Consider the following 18,992-nt stretch of genomic DNA (forward strand, 5'->3'; position numbering starts at 1 on the left):
AAAAGTATTTGAGGACCCGGGTCCTGCCCCAGGGGATGTGTATCAATGCAAAAAAAAGTTTTAAAAACAAATGTTTTTTCGGGAGCAGTGATCTTAATAATGCTTAAAGTGAAACAATAAAATGAAATATTCCTTAATATATCATGCCTGGGGGGTATGCTTAGTATGCCTGTAAAGTAGCGCATCTTTCCCATGTTTATAACGGTACCACAACAAAATTACATTAATTAAGGAAAAAATGTCATTTAAGACTGCGTGTGGCTGTAACGTATTGTCAGATCCTGACAATATAGATGAAAATACCAAAAATACAAAAAAACATGGCGTGGATGTCCCCTCCCCCCAAAAAAATCCATACCAGGCCCTTCAAGTCTGGTATGGATATTAAGGGGAACCCTGCACCAAAATGTTTTAAAAAATGGCGTGGGGGTCCTCCAGGCCCCCAGGCACTATATACTCTGAACAGCAATATATATATATATAATATACAGCCTGCCCTATATACTCTAAGGTGTTGGTGGTACCCGAGCACTGTAACCCCTCCCAGTTACTCTTGCTGGGGACAGGAACAGGCCCTGCTGGGAAATATTATATCAAAAATTGTAATTACATGACCCTGTTAAACAGGGGCATACACATTGGGCCTTTGCTTTTGGTAGTGCCAAAACACTGTAAGCTGCATACCCAGATAAGGGTTCTAATGTGTATTTTGGAGAGGGGACCCCAGGTTATTTGTCTTTTGTGTGGGTTCTCCTTAAAAATTTATACCAGACCCTTATTTAGGCATGTAGTCTAGGTTTGCAAGGAAAGAAGAGGTTAGATCCCCCCACCTATGGAAACATTCCAGGTCACATGCCATGCTGAAAAAAAAAAAAATTTCGTGGGGTGCTTTAATATCCATACCAGGCCCTTATACTAGATAGGGGTCTGGTATGAATGTTCCAGTGGTACTCTATGCAAAACAACTTAAAAAATGTATGGGGTCCCCCTTAAAATCCATACCAGACCCTTATCCTAGATAAGTTGACTTTGTCCCCCAGTGTATATCCGGCATCATTTGTTATGTCCAAAATTATAACTCCATTGTTAATCTGACAATCCACAGACAGAATAACCTGTAACATGACAATCTTCTCCAGTCACACTCCTGTCCCAAATAAGTTTCCAGACCAGCTTGTGAATGTCAACCATCTGGTCGGGTATGTAGGATGACATAATTGACCAGATTTGGTCAAGACCATATTTGGTCAATGATGTCAGCAGAGATACTTGTTTACAATGTGACACTGTAAATTAGTAGAGCTTGAATGACTTCTTTGTGAAGCAGTGAAAGGTTCAAGCAGGTGAATTGGACACATCTGACTATATAAATTTCCCGTTCAGCAATCCTCAAACACAGGACTGGTGCAAGGATTTTTGACACTCTAGGTGAAACCTCATTCTGCCGTCCCCTTGTCTCTGCCCCTGACTCCACCCCCTTCACACTGCCCATGTTTACGGTGGAAGTGGAGGTGGAGGGAGTGGAGATTTTTGGTGTTCTTCTCCACTATTTTCTTTATCCGTGGGCTGCAGGCCCCCATCTGCGCCTCTGGACCCAGCCTGAATACAAATAGTGACGACACCAGCTTGCTTTCTCACACCAACCGGGGACAGGCTAGAGTAGTATACGGACAGGCTAGGGCAGTATACAGACAGGCTAGGGTAGTATACAGACAGGCTAGAGCAGTATATGGACAGGCTAGGGCAGTATACAGACAGGCTAGGGTAGTATACAGACAGGCTAGGGCAGTATACAGATAGGCTAGAGCAGTATAAGGGCAGGCTAGGGTAGTATATAGACAGACTAGGGTAGTTTATAGACAGACTAGGGTAGTATATAGACAGACACGGGTAGTATATAGACAGGCTAGGACAGTATATAGACAGACTAGGGTAGCATATAGATAGGCTAGGACAGTGTATAGACAGGCTAGGGTAGTATAGGGACAGTCTAGAGCAGTATATAGACAGGCTAGACTGAAGTCTAGGGGGGAGGGAGGGGGGAGGAAAAGAGGTGGGAGGAAAAGAGGGGGAAAGAAGGTGCATAGCACAAAGTGGTGGGAACAGAGAGGGGGGTTGTTCTGGGGGAGGGAAGTCTCACTCACCAATTATGTCTCCCCCATTCAGTCTGGTGTTCCTCAGGGCTGTGGCAGCTATTGTTTGAAAAGTACCGCTCAGCTGTTCACAGAGCTCCTCTCACAGCACAGAGCAAGTGCATGGCATGCATGTAGCTGAAGTGTGGGCAGGGTTAGGCAGGCACAAATGAGAGGCAGAGTATTGGATTGGACAAGCAGCAGAGTGAGGGCGGGGTTAGGAGGACAGTGGAGACAGGATACAGCCCAACTCCTGTGTAAGCTGGCTTTCCCTGCTCTCACTGTGTCACTATGACAGGATGCAAGAGGCTGTGGAACACCGGAGATAGCCTGGGGGAAAAGACATTCCTCCCACAGCTTTCCATACAGACTCCGCCCCCTATTCCACTGACTCATGTTTATCCTTATCCACGCCTGGCTCATCCTCTGGCTTGTCACCCCGCATCCTGCAATAGAGCTCCAATCTGCTCAGTGCAGCGGGGTGTGTGAAAGCAGTGAGCAGTGTGGGATCATTGTGTCTGCAAGGATTTTACCACCCCCTCCATCCTGGCGCCCTAGGAGGATGTCTGTCCCACCTAATGGTGATGCCGGCCCTGCTCACATGCTGTGTCCTTCCCACAGCTTTGCTTTATGCCAAAGTATGTGCAGCCCATTGATTATGTCATTGCTGTTTTTACAAGGTATGTTGTAATATCTGGGTTTAGAAAAGCATTTGGTGCACACAGTTGATCTATATCATTTGTGGGTATTGAGGAATATGCAACTTAAATGAAAGTCTTTGACTCTGGACAAGGGGAGCTAAGCTGCTGAAAGAATGATTTCAGTGCTTTTGCTGTAAATTTGAATTGCTTCACCTTGCTTGTAGCTACATACTGTAGGTCAGTGATGACTTATTTTAAATAAATTGATACTACGGGTATTTAAAGTAAAATAAATTGTGCACGTGTCTTTTCTTCTGGATACCTATTGGATTTTTAGATAATTTTAGGTGATAGTCTCTGCACCTTTTTCTAAGTTGATAGGTCACGGTCACCTGATTAATTTTGTCCATGATTACGATGACAGTACATCTGGCTAATATGTACTCTTTTTATATTTTTGTATTCATGCGAACCACCCCCCCCCCCCCCCAAAAAAAAAAGGAAACACATCTTCAACTTATTTACTAAGCTAAACAAACATTCCCTTTTCTAAATTGCTAAATTAAATTAAACACCAGGTACAGTGAACTGTGTGGAACATGCTTGCGTTATCTTGTGAATGATCTATTGAAGTAAATAAAGTAAATTAGATTAAATCAATTCAATGAAAATAAGTAAATTAAACAATGTATTAAAATGAATGTATTCTTCCGGTTCCGGCGCCACATGAGGAGGAGGTAAGCGGACATCGCTCCGACCGCTCACCCCCCTGAAACCGGCCTCTAACCTGCTATTTGCCTCGGAGAACCCCCCCACCAGCCTCCGGGAGACGACGAGCCGCTGATGGATCGCTTTGTGGAGCGATCCGCACAACGGTCGCTCTCCGCGGCGATCAGTACCGAGACGGACGCGGCCGAGACAGCGGCCAAGATGGCGCCCGTACACTGCCTCACAGAGCCTCCTCCGCTGTCTCCGGCTGTCCCCAGTACTGCCACGGCCCCCTCTGCGGACATTGCTCAGGCAGTGGTGTCACTCCTGACCCCCACGCTAACTTCTACCATAGACACTGCAATTCATAAAGCCATGGAGCAGCTCCACACTGAGCTTCACCTACAGGCGCAGCGCCTCACGCATGCAGAGGAACGTATCTCCATCATGGAGGACGACACCACAGCGCAGTCTGCGGCCATAGCACGCCTTACTCACTCCAATAGGGATCTCTGGATCAAAATTGACGATTTGGAAAATCGTGCTAGAAGGAACAACCTGAGGGTTGTGGGACTGCCTGAGTCAATTACTAATGCACAGCTAACGGACATTTGTGCCGAAGCCATTCCTGCTCAACTAGGCCTCACTACGCCATGCTTTGTCGAACGGGCCCACCGCCTGGGCCATCCCAATGATAAGCGCTCTAAACCCAGGGCGGTCATTGTCCGCTATCTCAACTATGCAGATAAGCATGCCATTCTACAAACATTTTGATCCCAACGCTCCCTGGCTATTGACGGTGCAAACTTGCTTCTATTTGCAGACTACTCCATTGAAGTCATGAAGATGCGCAAGGCTTTCTCACCGATCTGTGTGACCCTCTTCAACAACCATGTTAAGTTCACTTTGACGTACCCGGCGGTACTCCATGTCACTTCTCCTGATGGTACCCATCGCACTTTTACGTCCCCTGCTGAGGCGGAACACTTTCTCAATTACCCTGCAGAAATGGACACTACCCATGCCCCCTCAACAAGAAGCCCCTCGCCAGGATCGGCACTAGATCCTCATGCCCCTACCACCCAACGTATGAGCCCTGAAAAGCCACCTTACAAGAGAAGCCGCTCGACCAATCATCCCCAACGTACAGAAATTCGCTGAAGATCTCCCTCTACTACTCATCTGTACTGTTCTGTGCATTGGGGATTCCGCTATCCCTATTGATCCAGTGCAGGCTGGGAGTTTGCTGCACTGCAGGTTCGCAAGTTTACCCGCAAACATCCAGTATGTTGGTTTACAACTGTTCACTCACTTTTTGTCCTTTATTATTTTTCTGTTCCTGATTGGATAGTACATGGTTATAGATCGCATTTTTGCTGTTTACTCTAGGTCTCGACCTTGCTGCCTCCACTAGGCTGATCACTGTTATGTTATATTTTTTCATCCGTGTTAATTGATATTTTGATGCTCTCAGTATTTTGCTATTATCCTCTGGTCTCTCCCGCAGTCCCTCCTCCTGCCCTCCTTCCCTGGTCTCCCCTCCCCTCCTCTCCTCTTCTCCTTCCCTCTCACCCCTCCCTTCCTGGTTTTACCCTGGCCCTCCCACTCTTTCCTTTGCCTCCCCCTTCTACCCCTCCCTCCTCCCCGGGGTACAAGTCGCGCCTCTCCCAGGGGGTGCGGTCACTCTCTGGGAGATGCACTCACACAGCGTTCCTTGTGTGGAAAAAGGTGAAGGTGTTGATAACACTTGTTTGGTTGATTTACCGTTCTCTCTTTCTCCCCCATCTTTACCCTCCCTCTTATCTCTCCCTCTACTCCTCTCTTTCCTTCTGCCTCTCTGTCCTCCCCCCCTGTCCTGTGTGCCATCTTGTGTATACCTACCCATACACACTACAGTATTCACCCTGAACCCCTCCATGTCTCCTTTAGATGTAGTGCTGATGCTTTTACACACTCCCCACGCACCTAATGGCTGACACGAGTGGAGACCAACTGACCGTGGTTACGTGGAATGTCAAGGGCCTTCGGTCGCCTGCTAAACGTATAAAAATACTTCGACACCTTAAACGTCTGCGGGCAGATGTCGCGCTCCTGCAGGAGACCCATCTGTCAGCTGTTGATCTTTTCCGCCTCAGAAAACTCTGGGTCGGAGAGGTCTTTGGTTCCCCGGCTGATGGTCGTAAGGCAGGTGTAGTTATTCTGCTACACAAGCACCTCCGTTATACGACACGTGACGTTCGCACCGACTCGAGTGGACGTATGCTTACCATACATCTTTCCTTGAATAACAAAGACTTAGCCTTCACCAACATCTATGCCCCTAACTCACCTGACACTGCATTTTTCCAGGACATGTTGGCCTGGATATTGCGCGTACCTGAAGCTCTACATCTAGTTGGTGGTGACTTTAACTCTGTCATCAATCCACTAGAAGATAGGCAATATCGGGATCTTCCCTCCTCCTCCACGGCCAGTCCCCACACATCAACCGTCACTCCATTAGACAGGACATTTTCCACTCTACAGTTCACCGATGTCTGGCGCCTAACCCATCATACCGATCGGGAATTCACTTTTTTCTCGCCCCCCCCCCCACAAATCTTTTTCGCGACTCGATTACTTTTTTGCATCCCCGCCCCTACTGTCGTTCGTTAGAGACCCAGAGATTAAGGATATGGTAATCACAGACCATAGCCCAGTCGTGGTCCGTTTATTGCATGCCAAACCCTCTTCACCATTAATCACATGGCGCTTCCCCTCTCATCTGACTGACAGCGAGGATTTTAAGCAGATGCTTCTATCTAGTTGGTCAGAATACACTGAAACTAATAGCGCACATTTAATTGACCCCAATCTGTTTTGGGAAGCGGGTAAGGCCTACCTCAGAGGAAAATCATAGCCTATGTTTCCAAACACAAGAAACACTCTAAACAGCAATACTTGCTGGCCAGCCAAAAACTACGCGCAATGCACTTAAACCTCTTACGTAGTCGGACTCCTGCCAACGTCATTGCCTGGCAACTAGCCAAGCAGAAATTTGACTTGTGGGCTGACGCTCAAGAGCATCTAACCTCCTCTTTCCACACCCTACGCCTCCATAAATATGGCAACAAGGCAGGAAGACTTCTTTCCAGACTCTGTTCAGGTTTTCATCGCCCCACCTATATACATACCTTAAAACGCACAGACGGGTCTCTAGCTTCTGCTCCTGAGGAAATTAGTAATATCCTTACTGACTATTACACGTCCTTATATGCAACTGACCCTATTGACCAATCCTTAGCAGATCAACAACTATCCAAAATCCAATTGCCAAAACTAACTGCCCCGCAAATAGAAGCCATTAATGCCCCCATCACACTAGAAGATGTTAAGTCAACTATTAAATCCCTGTCCTCTTCCAAAGCCCCAGGCCCTGATGGCTATACTGCGGAATTTTATAAAATTACTCAAGATTTTCTCCCTGACACCTTATGTAAAGTATTCTCTACTCTTTGGCATGGGGGCTCCTATCTCCCTACGGGTTCTCAGGCACATATTAAACTGATAGCGAAAAAGGGCAAAGACCCCTCCCACCCTGGTTCCTACAGACCTATATCCCTAATAAACGTGGATGTAAAGATCCTGTCAAAATTATTGCCTCCCGTCTAGCTATGCTCCTTCCCTCTCTTCTCCACCCAGCGCAATCTGGTTTCACCACTGGTAGATCTGCAACCCTTAACATCCGAAAAGTCCTCTTGGCACTGGAATGTGCCAAGCGCAATCCGGATTGTGATATGGCCATTATTTCTGTCGACGCCGAGAAGGCCTTTGACAACATCAACTTTACCTGGTTGTTCAAAGTACTCCAGACTTTTGGCTTCTCAGGTCCGGTTTTACATTTCCTGCGCCAGATGTATGCTGCCCCGACTGCTAGATTGGTGACTCCAGATTTCGTCTCTTCAACCATTCCTCTCACTAAAGGCACACGGCAAGGCTGTCCCCTTTCTCCCCTACTCTTCAATTTGGCCATTGAACCCCTGTCAAGAATCCTGAATTCCCCTGATGGCATTAGTGGTATCCCCATACACAATCATAAGTTACAATCCGCCCTCTTTGCGGATGACATCCTCCTTTTCTCATCTAACCCTTTAACCGATTTTGACACCCTTCGCGACCTGTTTACAACCTTCCGGCTCTGCTCAGGGTTTCGAATCAACTATGATAAAACCGAAGTCCTAGCCCTAAATCCGCGTAAAGCCAAACTCTGGCAATCATCTTCGCCCTTCACTCTTGCATGACACTACATCACATATTTGGGTATATGCATTGGTAGAGAACCCTCCTCACTGTACTCCCTCAATTATCCTCCACTACTGACCAAGATTGTGCAGCAATTGGAGTCTTGGGCAGGCCTGCCACTCTCGCTCTTTGGGAGATGTCATCTCTTCAAGATGGTCTCCTTTGCGAGACTTTTGTACCCGATGCAAACTATCCCACTTTTAATAAAACACTCTGATGTGCAAAAAATACACAAAGCCCTAAATGCTTTCCTATGGGCCAACAAAAAACCTCGCATTGCTCTTCAGAAACTATGTCTCCCGAAGTCTGAGGGAGGGGCTGGCCTGCCCAATATTCGCTTCTACAATCTCTCCTGCCTATTACGTCAAGGGTTAGATTGGATAGTGGGTAAGTCTAGATATTCGAACTATGATCTTGAAAATGCATTGGTACATCCCTATACTCTCCCTGCTGTTCTTCATTCCAATTTGCATGTCCTCCCAGGTCATCTCAAAGTTAATGTACTCATACGTGATACAGTGATCGCCTGGAGGGAAGTTAGAAAGCTCATGGAACTACCTACTAACATCTCCAAACATCTGACCATCCAAGGAAACACAATGTTTCCCCCCTCCACGGCTCATCAGGCCTTCGCACTTTGGGGCACAAAAGGTCTTACTACAGTGGCCTCCCTATATGACCATCCTCGGGGACGACTCAAACCCTACCGTGCTTTGGCTTATGAATACTCCCTCCCTCTCTCTCAGGTGTTCCACTATTTCCAACTGACTCACTATCTGCAAGCTATAGGAGGGACTCGGCCTGACTCTTGCTCTACCTCTCCCCTGGACTCTATGCTTCAACGAGACAATTATTCTATCTCCGATCTCTATACTCAGCTAATCACCTACCAAGCTGACAAATACCACCTCGCTCCCTTCAAAAATTGGGCCTCCATCTTTGGCGACACGGGCCTCTCCGACAACATTCTAAAGGGATACAGACTTATCCATAAGCTCATCATCTCTGAAGTCTGGCGGGAAACTCAATTCAAAATTATCCACAGGGCCTACTATCCATTTCGCACTAACAATGGAGATCCCTCCCAATCCAAGTGCCCATGGTGCTCTCTGGATCGCCCCACCCTGCTTCATCGCCTCTGGGATTGTACTTCAATCTCCACCTTCTGGGACTCGGTGCTGCAATACATATTCACCATTACTAAGGTACATTTGCCTAAGGAGCAACTTATCTGCTTGTTTAGCTGTGACCCCGCCAACCCTACAGGGCCTCAACCAGGATCTACGGCGCTCTCCCATTGGATACACGTCTGTCTGCTAGCTGCTCGCAGAACCATTATGAAACATTGGATCAACTCATCTCCTCCGAGTCTTCACGGAGTGCAACAAGCTCTCCTGTCCTTGTTCTACATGGAAAGGCTAGACACTATATCTTCACATTTCCAGTCTACTGCCCGGTTCTTCTCACGGTGGAAAAATTACATTGAACATTCGTTTTCTCCTGCTGACATTCCATCTCTTATGTACCCTTTCAGGTATACCGACTGGTACCTCAAACGTAACCTCACAAACTCGTTGGGGATGCTTAAGCTGCCGACCTCTCATCTTCCTACTCACCCCCTCGAAATCGTGCATTATCCACCATGAGCCTATTGGCTATCCTTTAGATTGTTCTGATCTTCCAACCGCTTCATAGGCGGTAGATCTCTCTGTCCACCAATCAGTTAATTGCACTTACTCTCTGGACTCCCACAGGTCTGCCATCGCTGAGTCATAAGCCTGATAACTGTTCGTGGTAAATAGGGGTACTTAGTATTGTATTTATTGTTTTTGTCAGTTCTCCTTGCAAAGGTGGTTTACTATACTATGCTGTAATTGTGATGGCACACAACCCCCCCACCCCCCCCCTTCCTTTTCTCTTTTCTTTTCTTTTTCCCCCTCTTTTTTCTTCTTGTCTTTCGCTTACACTAATGTTTGGGTTTTATCCTAATGCTTGACTTCCCAGATACTTGGCAATCATATCTCATACAATCTGTCAATTGATTTGCTTTTTGTATTGTGTTAAACTCTAATAAAAATATGTTTAAAAAAATAAATAAAAAATGAATGTATTAAAAATACAAAAAGTATTTGGTATCCCACTTCAGTATGACTGGAGATGGTAGAGAGGTTGATCCTGTCCCTAAAAACAGCATTATGAGTAAGTACATGAGGTACATTGCTTCAACATGTCCCCGAATATTATTTTAAAATGTTGACAAGTATGTGCATGAATAAATGATTAATACTTAGAAGTCTTAGCAACCCCAAACACATGAAAAAAAAATTTTTTTTTGCTTCTTAAATGAATCATATGCTGAAATCATTAAGAAATAATCTTTGTAATATGCAGATTTGTAGTACAACTTTTAATGAAATTCTGCACTAGCCTTATTAAAAATCAAAGCCCAAACCACAGAGTCATTTTGGAAGGTGCCAAAATAGCTAAGAACAAAGAAAAGGACAAAAATCTCATTACTGTATGTGTATTTACCCACAAAAGAACAAATGTACAAAGCCATAAATATCTTATTGCAAGTTTCTTGATAAACAGAAGAAAACTATTTTGCCCCCTTCCCACAATAATTATTCAACATTTAAACGTTTTTCTCCCAGTGCATTATAAATTATTTCAATTGCTTCTGAATCTTTTTAAAATAAATTTGCACTTCTGACAAATCTCTTCTAGCTTAGGGCTTTTTTAATTTCTCGCTGTTCTTTTTGTATGTTACACTTGTGATGGGTATTAAGAACTGTTCAGTATGTTCTTGCCACTAAGTTCAAAATTCAGATTAGATGAGTGGTTAATACACAGCCACACCTTATTATTAATAACAAAAAAAGGGGAGTAAATAAGTTGTATTAACTATTAAAATAAAAAGGATTTTTGCTTATGGTTCCATATGCCAAGAAGTAACTGTAGCAACAGCAAGTTCAATCACTATTATCCAGCAACACAAAGAAGCAGGTGCTCAAATACAATAAAAATAATAAGTATGTCTTCCTGAGCTTTGCAAATTAAAGTTGTCTGCTTATGAAATACTGATCAATTAAACTCACTCTATTTAATAAGTTAAAAACTGTTGCAAAAAGGTGAGATTTTGTGTCTTCTATTGAGATTTGGGATGCTAAGTGTTCACATAATCTTGCCAGAAGGATTGTGATGCCACCCTATCCAAAGCAAAAATGCAAAAAATGTCTCTGTGTATAAAAATCTAGTTTGGAACTATAAATTCAAAGTGAGCAGGTATGCCACAGGTTTGCAGAGCATCTTGAGAGAACCTTCAAAACTTTGCCATAAAATAAAATCTCTTGGGCTGCCACACACTGTAAACGACCAATTGGTCACTAAAGCTGCCTATCACATTAATTCATCTTTAGAAAGTTTGGTAGCTGGGGTAAGCCAGCCCTCAACTTTCATGACAAATCAATATCTGCATATTAGATCAGATCAGGCTTTTGAGCTCCTAGGGCAACTATAGCACTCTGAACAAGTATGTGGAGGAACTCCGTTACATCTGCCTTGATTTCTGAGGTTATTTCACATTGAAAGGCACCTTAACCTTCCACCCATTCCTACCACTAATTCATAAATTGATAAAAAAAAAAAATTATGATTTTCACAGGTGGAAAGATCTTGTTGCAAATAATATAGTACAATCTAATATCTGTACAGGTATGATGTGTAGTTTTGCAAGGAAATATCATATTTTAAATATTAGAATGAGTCACATGTATCACTGATGGGGCTGTCTGTAGCGAAGAGATGAGCATCAGGGTTGCCAACCGTACTGGCAACCTTGAGCACTGAGCTCAACGAGCAATTTTGACAGGTAATGCCGCCTGTGAAACTTAACATGTCCACTTTAAATTAACAAACTAAGAAGCTAAGCATGAAGGCCATGGCATTGTGTACACACCCAAGCAGTTGCTTTGTTAATTTAGAGGTAGGCGGTCAGGTAGCGGTTCTGTTCAATCATCTTTTTAGGCCACTCTCACTATTAAACTGATTTGATGAATCTGGACATGCCCATTGCTCTCTTTGGCATGCATAACAGAACTTGTTTTTCAACTATTTTCCAGCAGGGTGTCTAAAAATTTGTCATGCTGTGTTGACTTTTTGTAACTGTTAAAGTTATTGTCAGTTTTCAGATTGTTTTAGTCTCTAATAGGTGTTCAATTTTTCACGTTGTCAGTAAAAAAGGTGTTCTGCCAGTAAATTTCCCATGTTCTGTCAGGAAAAAAAGCTGCGGGAGGTTGGCAACCCAGGTGGGTATGTTTGTCAAATCACATTATCTTAGCAAAGATTCCTAGCATTAGACTGCATGTGCTTTCTCAACTAAACATCTGGTTCTGGGGGAGCATTCTTTGATATTTTCGGCATGTTTTAAAAGCATATTTAGTATATTCAAAATCTGATGACATTTGTTGACCAGTGGTAGGTTTATTCAAAAGTTTACAACTTAATTTAATTAAACATTACCATTAACTAGCTACTCACGTGCAAGTGCATAAAAAAAGAGTGATTATGAAATCATAAAACATATGGTTTTGCAATTACCTTAATACAACATATTAATGCATGGCTTGTTTATCGATGCATTGCACAATTTCTAGTTACCTTACATCAGACAATAGTATTTTGTCATCTGGCAGTCGTGGGGTTACAGCCTGACATTTCATGCAGGCAGGATGCATAAAGCCCACGCTCAGTATTTACAATATCGCAGTGGTAGAGTTTTGCTGCCACACTCGCCGCATTAAATCTACATTATGAAGCCCAGTGTGGATTTGCCTGGTGATGGACTGTGCAGAACACAGCTCAGCAGAGAGCTCTCAGGGCCTCCATAATAAAAGGCTGATGAATATTTGACCTTCCTTTCAGACTGGGCCCAATAGCAAATATCTCAGCTCTCCCCAGAGACATGTGTTCATTTAAATGCGTCCTGCAGGTTTTTCCTAGGATGAAAATGTTCAGGTTATGAATTACCGTACCTATTTCCCAATACAGTTAACTTCCAGAGATGGATATGCTAATGTAAACATATTCCTAGATCCTTTAACACCTCTGTTACAGAGGAGAAAAAGCAGAGTATTATCTCAGCAACACATGCATACTACTACATTTGTTACTAACATACATTTGCATGTGGCACAGGAAATTTGCACATCCTTAACTTTTACAACTTTAATCTAAAAAATCCTCCTAAACAGACCACTCCTCAAAATTAATCATATCCAAAAGAACATTTAAACTCCAAAAAATAATCCAAAGTAATGAGCAGAACGGTGTCTCCTAAAAAGATTGTTAAATTTAAAACATACAAATGAAAATACCATGATAAATGCATAGTAAAAAAGAACCACTGTATATACCATGTATATTGAGATTTACTTTAATGCAGTGCTCACCAGATATTCAGGAACATATTAAATGCTTTTCACAGGCTGCTTTACAACTAAAAAAAAATACTAGCCCAAGCAAAAGCATTATTAGTGATGTGAAATCTGTATGAGTTCAAAATGGACTGAGATCCATTTATTAAAATATCTCTAGAATCATGTAAATCATGTATATATATATATATATATATATATATATATATATATATATATATATATATATATATATATATATATATATATATATATATATATATATATATATATATATATATATATATAAAATATAGTTAATATTTGTGGTAACTTTTTGTGCTACAAGCTATTTTGCACATAATATACAAACAAACCCATGTTTTCCAAGTATGCACCACCTGGGGAATGCTAAAAGGGTGTTGTAGAATTCCAAGAAATCCAGAAATGGAAGGCGAATGCACCTAGTGTATTATCAAAGATAATTTAATAATATTTTTTATTTATTTTTTAATATAAAAGTGGGTACTCACAAATTGCAACTGACAAAAGGCCATAAAAACAATGCATGGACATGCACAGAACACGGGATACAGCTTGGCTTAGCTTTGGAATCCACCCATTGCTGTGCTCATCCAACTGTGCAGCGACCATGAATATGAGTTGTCAGGTGGGGAACTCTACTACTGGGGAACTCCCACTATTGGACTGAGTAACAACTATATATCCACTGCCATCCCCTGCCAATCACATGCAAAGTAGACCACATGGGGGAACTAGTCTCTTCTCCCATCAGGCTCTGCCCACTGTCAGTTCAGTGTAATTTGCCTCATTAGTAACTAAAATATGGACAATCTTCAGCTCAGCAACCAATGCTGTAAATGTAAAACACTAATTTATTAATAAAATAGTGAACACATAACACCACCTTACCATTATACTCCAAGTTTAAGATGGCCTTAATTGCCACCAATTTGCTTATCTGCAGATAAGCAAACTGGTGGTAATTCTTTAAGGATCTATTGCAGCCCTTGTGACAGATTCTAAAAGCGGCGGTAGTAAAAGCTTGAATCTGGTGCAAAGATTCCCTGAATTAAGCATAGGCCATATTAAAGTGGTATAAAAGCCTGTTTTTTTACTTAACAGACAAATATATATTTTTTTGTTAAAAAATTGTTAAAAAACACACACACACACACCGTTGGAAAAATTCCTTTATTAAAAATAAAAAAAAATTAAAAAAAGAACCCCACGTAATTTTTTTTTTTTATTTGACACAGGGTTCCCCTTAATATCCATACCAGACCTGAATTTGCTGGGAACCCCATGCTTTTTTTATTTTTTATCAATGACTTTCAATGACTGTTCTCTGTATTACGAGGAGCTGACAATTCATTATAGCTGCAAGTGCTTTTAAATGACTTTTTTTTCCTGCAGAAATGACACTTTGTGCAGGGTCAGTTCTAAGCATGGGAAACATGCACCCCTTTACAGGCATACTATACACACCCCACATGTACGAAATTTAAAGGAATATTACACTTTTATTGTTTCACTTTAAGCATTATTAAAATCACTGCTCCCGAAAAAACTTTTGTTTTTAAACTTTTTTTTGCATTGATACATGTCCCCTGGGGCAGGACCCAGGTCCCCAAACACTTTTTATGACAATAACTTGCATATAAGCCTTTAAAATTAGCACTTTAGATTTCTCCCATAGACTTTTACAGGGTGTTCCGTGGCTGTTCGAATTTGCCACGAACACCCCAAATTGTTTGCTATTCAGCAAACAGACAATGTTCGAGTCGAACATGAGTTCGACTCGAACTTGATGCTCATCCCTACTGTGTAGTAAGAACTCAAGTTAAAGTGCACCAAACACCCCTTTCCATTGTTTAAATTTCATCCACGTACACTTTTCCACATCTTTATTACATTTTGTTAATACCCCCTCCCCTCATCGTGTCTGGGAGGCTAACAAGGAGAGGCAGACACTCCCATGGCAGTGTGATGGGGCTAGCAGCCTATGTGTCCATAAGCAAATGTGGATGTGGTCTGTCCTCGGGCAAGGCATAATTTCTTCTGTTTAGTGCTCCTTTCTTTTCACGTAATACTTTTACAGCTCTCTACCATCACGTGGAAGGCAATGTTATCGCATCAGTGGGCAAGGTAGTCAGCTGCAAGGTCCACATTACTGTTGACACGTGGTACAGCAAGCATGGTCAGGGACGATATATTTCATTCACAGCCCACTGGGTAACTCTGCTTGCAACTCAGAAGGAAGCAGGACAGAGCTTAGTGCTGCAGCTTGTTGTGCCACCACATCTCCATACAGCTAGTGGTGATGATGCAAGATTTGTCAGCTCCACCCCTCCTCCTTCTTGTACTCCTCTGCTGAATTTTCCCATGCACCACAAATACCCCCTAAGCATTCAAGGGGCTATTCAATGAGTCAGGCTAAAAGGTGCAATGCAGTGCTTCAGCTGGTCTGTCTAGGGCAGTGGTTCTCAACCTCAATCCTCAAGTACCCCCAACAGGCCATGTTTGTAGGTTTTCCTTTATCTTGCGCAGGTGCTTTAAATCAAAGTCAAGGGCTTGGTATTTTGGACAGCTATTTTATCTAAGAGAACTAAAAAATATGTTTCACGAAAAGCAGACAAAAGTGTTGCCACCATCCCATACATATATATGTGAAGAAAGGTCCCCCAAAGAGGGTTGGGACTTTAACAGCAACTGACTATAGGTACAAAGACCAGTAGTATAATGAAGTAATTTATTAAATATTGAGGTAAAACGTCAATATCCGCATAAGCATAACAATTGACCATTTAAGAACAATGTAAAAAATATATACAGTAAATACATAATAACACTGATGTTGTCTCCTAGATAGAGTTTCCGTCCAACGCATTTCATGAACTTGTCCTTTCTTCAGAGGCATTCCCTTACAAAGAACAGTGTGCATCTATAATAAAAACAGATAACCTTAAGAGACATAGAAACAAGGGGCATATAGTGAGCATCGTTGAGGGCAAGGAAACAATTAAAAGGACCAACCACCACCCATGCAATCATCATGACATCACCAAGTATAAAGAATAAAAATAAAAAATTAAAAATTATACATATAACCTGGTATCAAAAAAAGAAATAGGATCACTGCTGGATGTCAACTGAAAATCAATAGAAGTTGAATCCCAACGTCAAGCTAGGGCAGTCCTTAGAGGCGAGATAATAATTAGTTAACCAATGAGTTCAGATGTTGATTATCATGGTCCAGACCAAACCAGTTGTTTTAATTGCAGGATGGCGGGATAAGAACATACAATTGGTCACAGGAGGAAATGATAATACCTATGTGATTTGTAAAGAATGACAAAAAAGATAGAAATAGTAAAATATAATATAAGTATATTTAAATTAAATGTATGTTTTCTATACAAGCATAAGCTGCATTGAGTGGCATGGATTAACTTACAATTGTCCACTAATGTATACATTAGAGGACATGTATGCATTATCCTCCAATCAGGGCACAAAAAAGTGTCAGAGCCATCATTACAAAAAAAAAGCAAGACAGAAATAAATAAATATTAAAATATTGTGTCACATATAAAGTTAAGAACAGTTAATGAAGCAAAAAATATAATTGTCAAACAAATAAATCAGCATTAATCTAAGTTAAAATAAAATATCCATAAAAGTCATCAAGAAAACACATATGTTAATCTAGACTGTCAAGTAGAAACCATATAAGATAAGCCAAAAAATCCTTCTATATACCTAAGGATGCCAATAGCAAAGTGTGAGGGAGTCCTTCCGTCAGAGAACAGCAGTAGCAATGAAAGATTTTATCCAAGGGCTTTATATAGGATGGAAAAATAAGCCGGAAACTTACAATAAAGCACACGTGCAACAATCAGCATGAATCACAACAGTGGTGATCAGCTGATGAGAAAGTGGCAGTGGCAATGATGGTGCCATAGACAGGGCATCACATTGTCCAACGTCTATCCCACATTTATCACACACTTGCCAATACTAGAACAGGTTTAAATGAAACCACGCAAGAGTATGGCAATGAAAATGAAGGTCAATCAAACATTACAATCCCACTGTGCATGGGCACAAATAGAACCAGGAAATCCCATAGTTGCAACGCAAATGGCAATAATAATAATATCCATAATAGGGACAGTTCAAAAATCACAATAGATTGCAGAAAAAGGACAAAAGCTCATTAAAGGAGACATCTTAGGCTAAATAAAACAAGGTCATATAGATAAAAAAACAAAAATATATAAATGGTGATAAAGATTGGGTAAAACAAAACAGAAGGAATGTTTCCCCACCCTCAAGGGATGATACAGTCACCATCAGCAAGCATAACACACATCACATCATCTCAGAGTGTGTCTCACTATTGAGAGAAAAGTATATATATAAAAAAGCTTTCAAAATTGATATTGTATTGCAGTATATTCTAATCATACATTACATTTTACAGCATTTATAGAGAACAACATTAACAGCGACATACAGATCAATTTACATATCCTTTTCACATACCCCAGAGCGAAACCCCTCAATAAAAGGTCAATAACTTAGTATACTATTGAGACCTGGTTTATTGGTGGCATCTAACTCACTGATCCAACGAAATTCTCTTTGGAGAAAGCGTTTATTCCAATCTCCACCTCTTACTTTTGGGTGACTCCTATCAAGGATTAAAAAATACATTTTCGGGGTTTTACCATCATGGAGGTCTCTAATGTGTCTCCCAAGGGGTAAGGCTGGGTTGGCTGTCGTTGTGCTTTTAATATGTCTCCCTGCCCTTCTAGTTTCATTTTGCCAATATAAAAACTCTGGCATTGGCATTGCAGCATGTAGATTACACATAAAGAGTTATGCCGCATATACACGATCGCACATTCCGACAGCAAAATCCATGGGATTTTTCTGACGAATGTTGGCTCAAACTTGTCTTGCATACACACGGTCACACAATGTTGTTGGAAATTCCGAATGTCAAGAATGCAGTGACGTACAGCGAGTTGAGAAAACTGAAGTTCAATAGCCAGTTCTCCTGCTTGATTCCGAGCATGCGTGGAACTTTGTGCGTCGCAATTGTGTACACGCGATCAGAATTTCCGACAACTAATTTTGTTGTCGGAAAATTTGAAACTCAGTTCTCAAATTTTGTTTGTAGGAAATTCAGAAGGAAAATGTCAGATTAAGCCTACACGCGGCGGTCGGAAGTTCAGACAACAAGCTCTCATTGAACATTTCCCCAGTTGGAAAATCCGACCGTGTGTACGCGGCATTACAGTTAGCAAAGTGCTGAGGTTTGAATATTTTACCATTGGGTAAAATGATGGGAGGTCTAATATCCATCTATTGACACACGGTACAGCCCCCACAGGTAAATGTACCCAAACGTTTGCATGTGTCATATATCAGTTAAGACCAGAACTGTGTGGACTGCAACAGAGGAAACCCAAATGTGTATAAGTGAAATATAATGATTTATTAAGGAAAGTGAATAATATAAATACAACCACACAGTGCAATAAATCAACCAACAGAGACCCCCAAACAACAACAGACAGATATGTACAATAAATGGGAAATACCAGGATCGTAAACGATAGGCAGGCCAGGGTCATGCACAGAGGATCAGTAGATAAACAAGGGCAGTCCAGAATCAGAGACACAAGCCAGGCCAAGGTCATACACGGGGAGATCAGAAGATGGAGTAAGGAAGACAGGGCAGGGAGAGGATGGATGGATCAGACTGCAGGGCAGGGATGATGGTA

Source organism: Lithobates pipiens, unplaced genomic scaffold, assembly GCF_037356315.1.
Source record: "Lithobates pipiens isolate NorthernLeopardFrog02 unplaced genomic scaffold, aLitPip1_a1.2 Scaffold_23, whole genome shotgun sequence".
Lineage (NCBI taxonomy): Eukaryota > Metazoa > Chordata > Amphibia > Anura > Ranidae > Lithobates > Lithobates pipiens.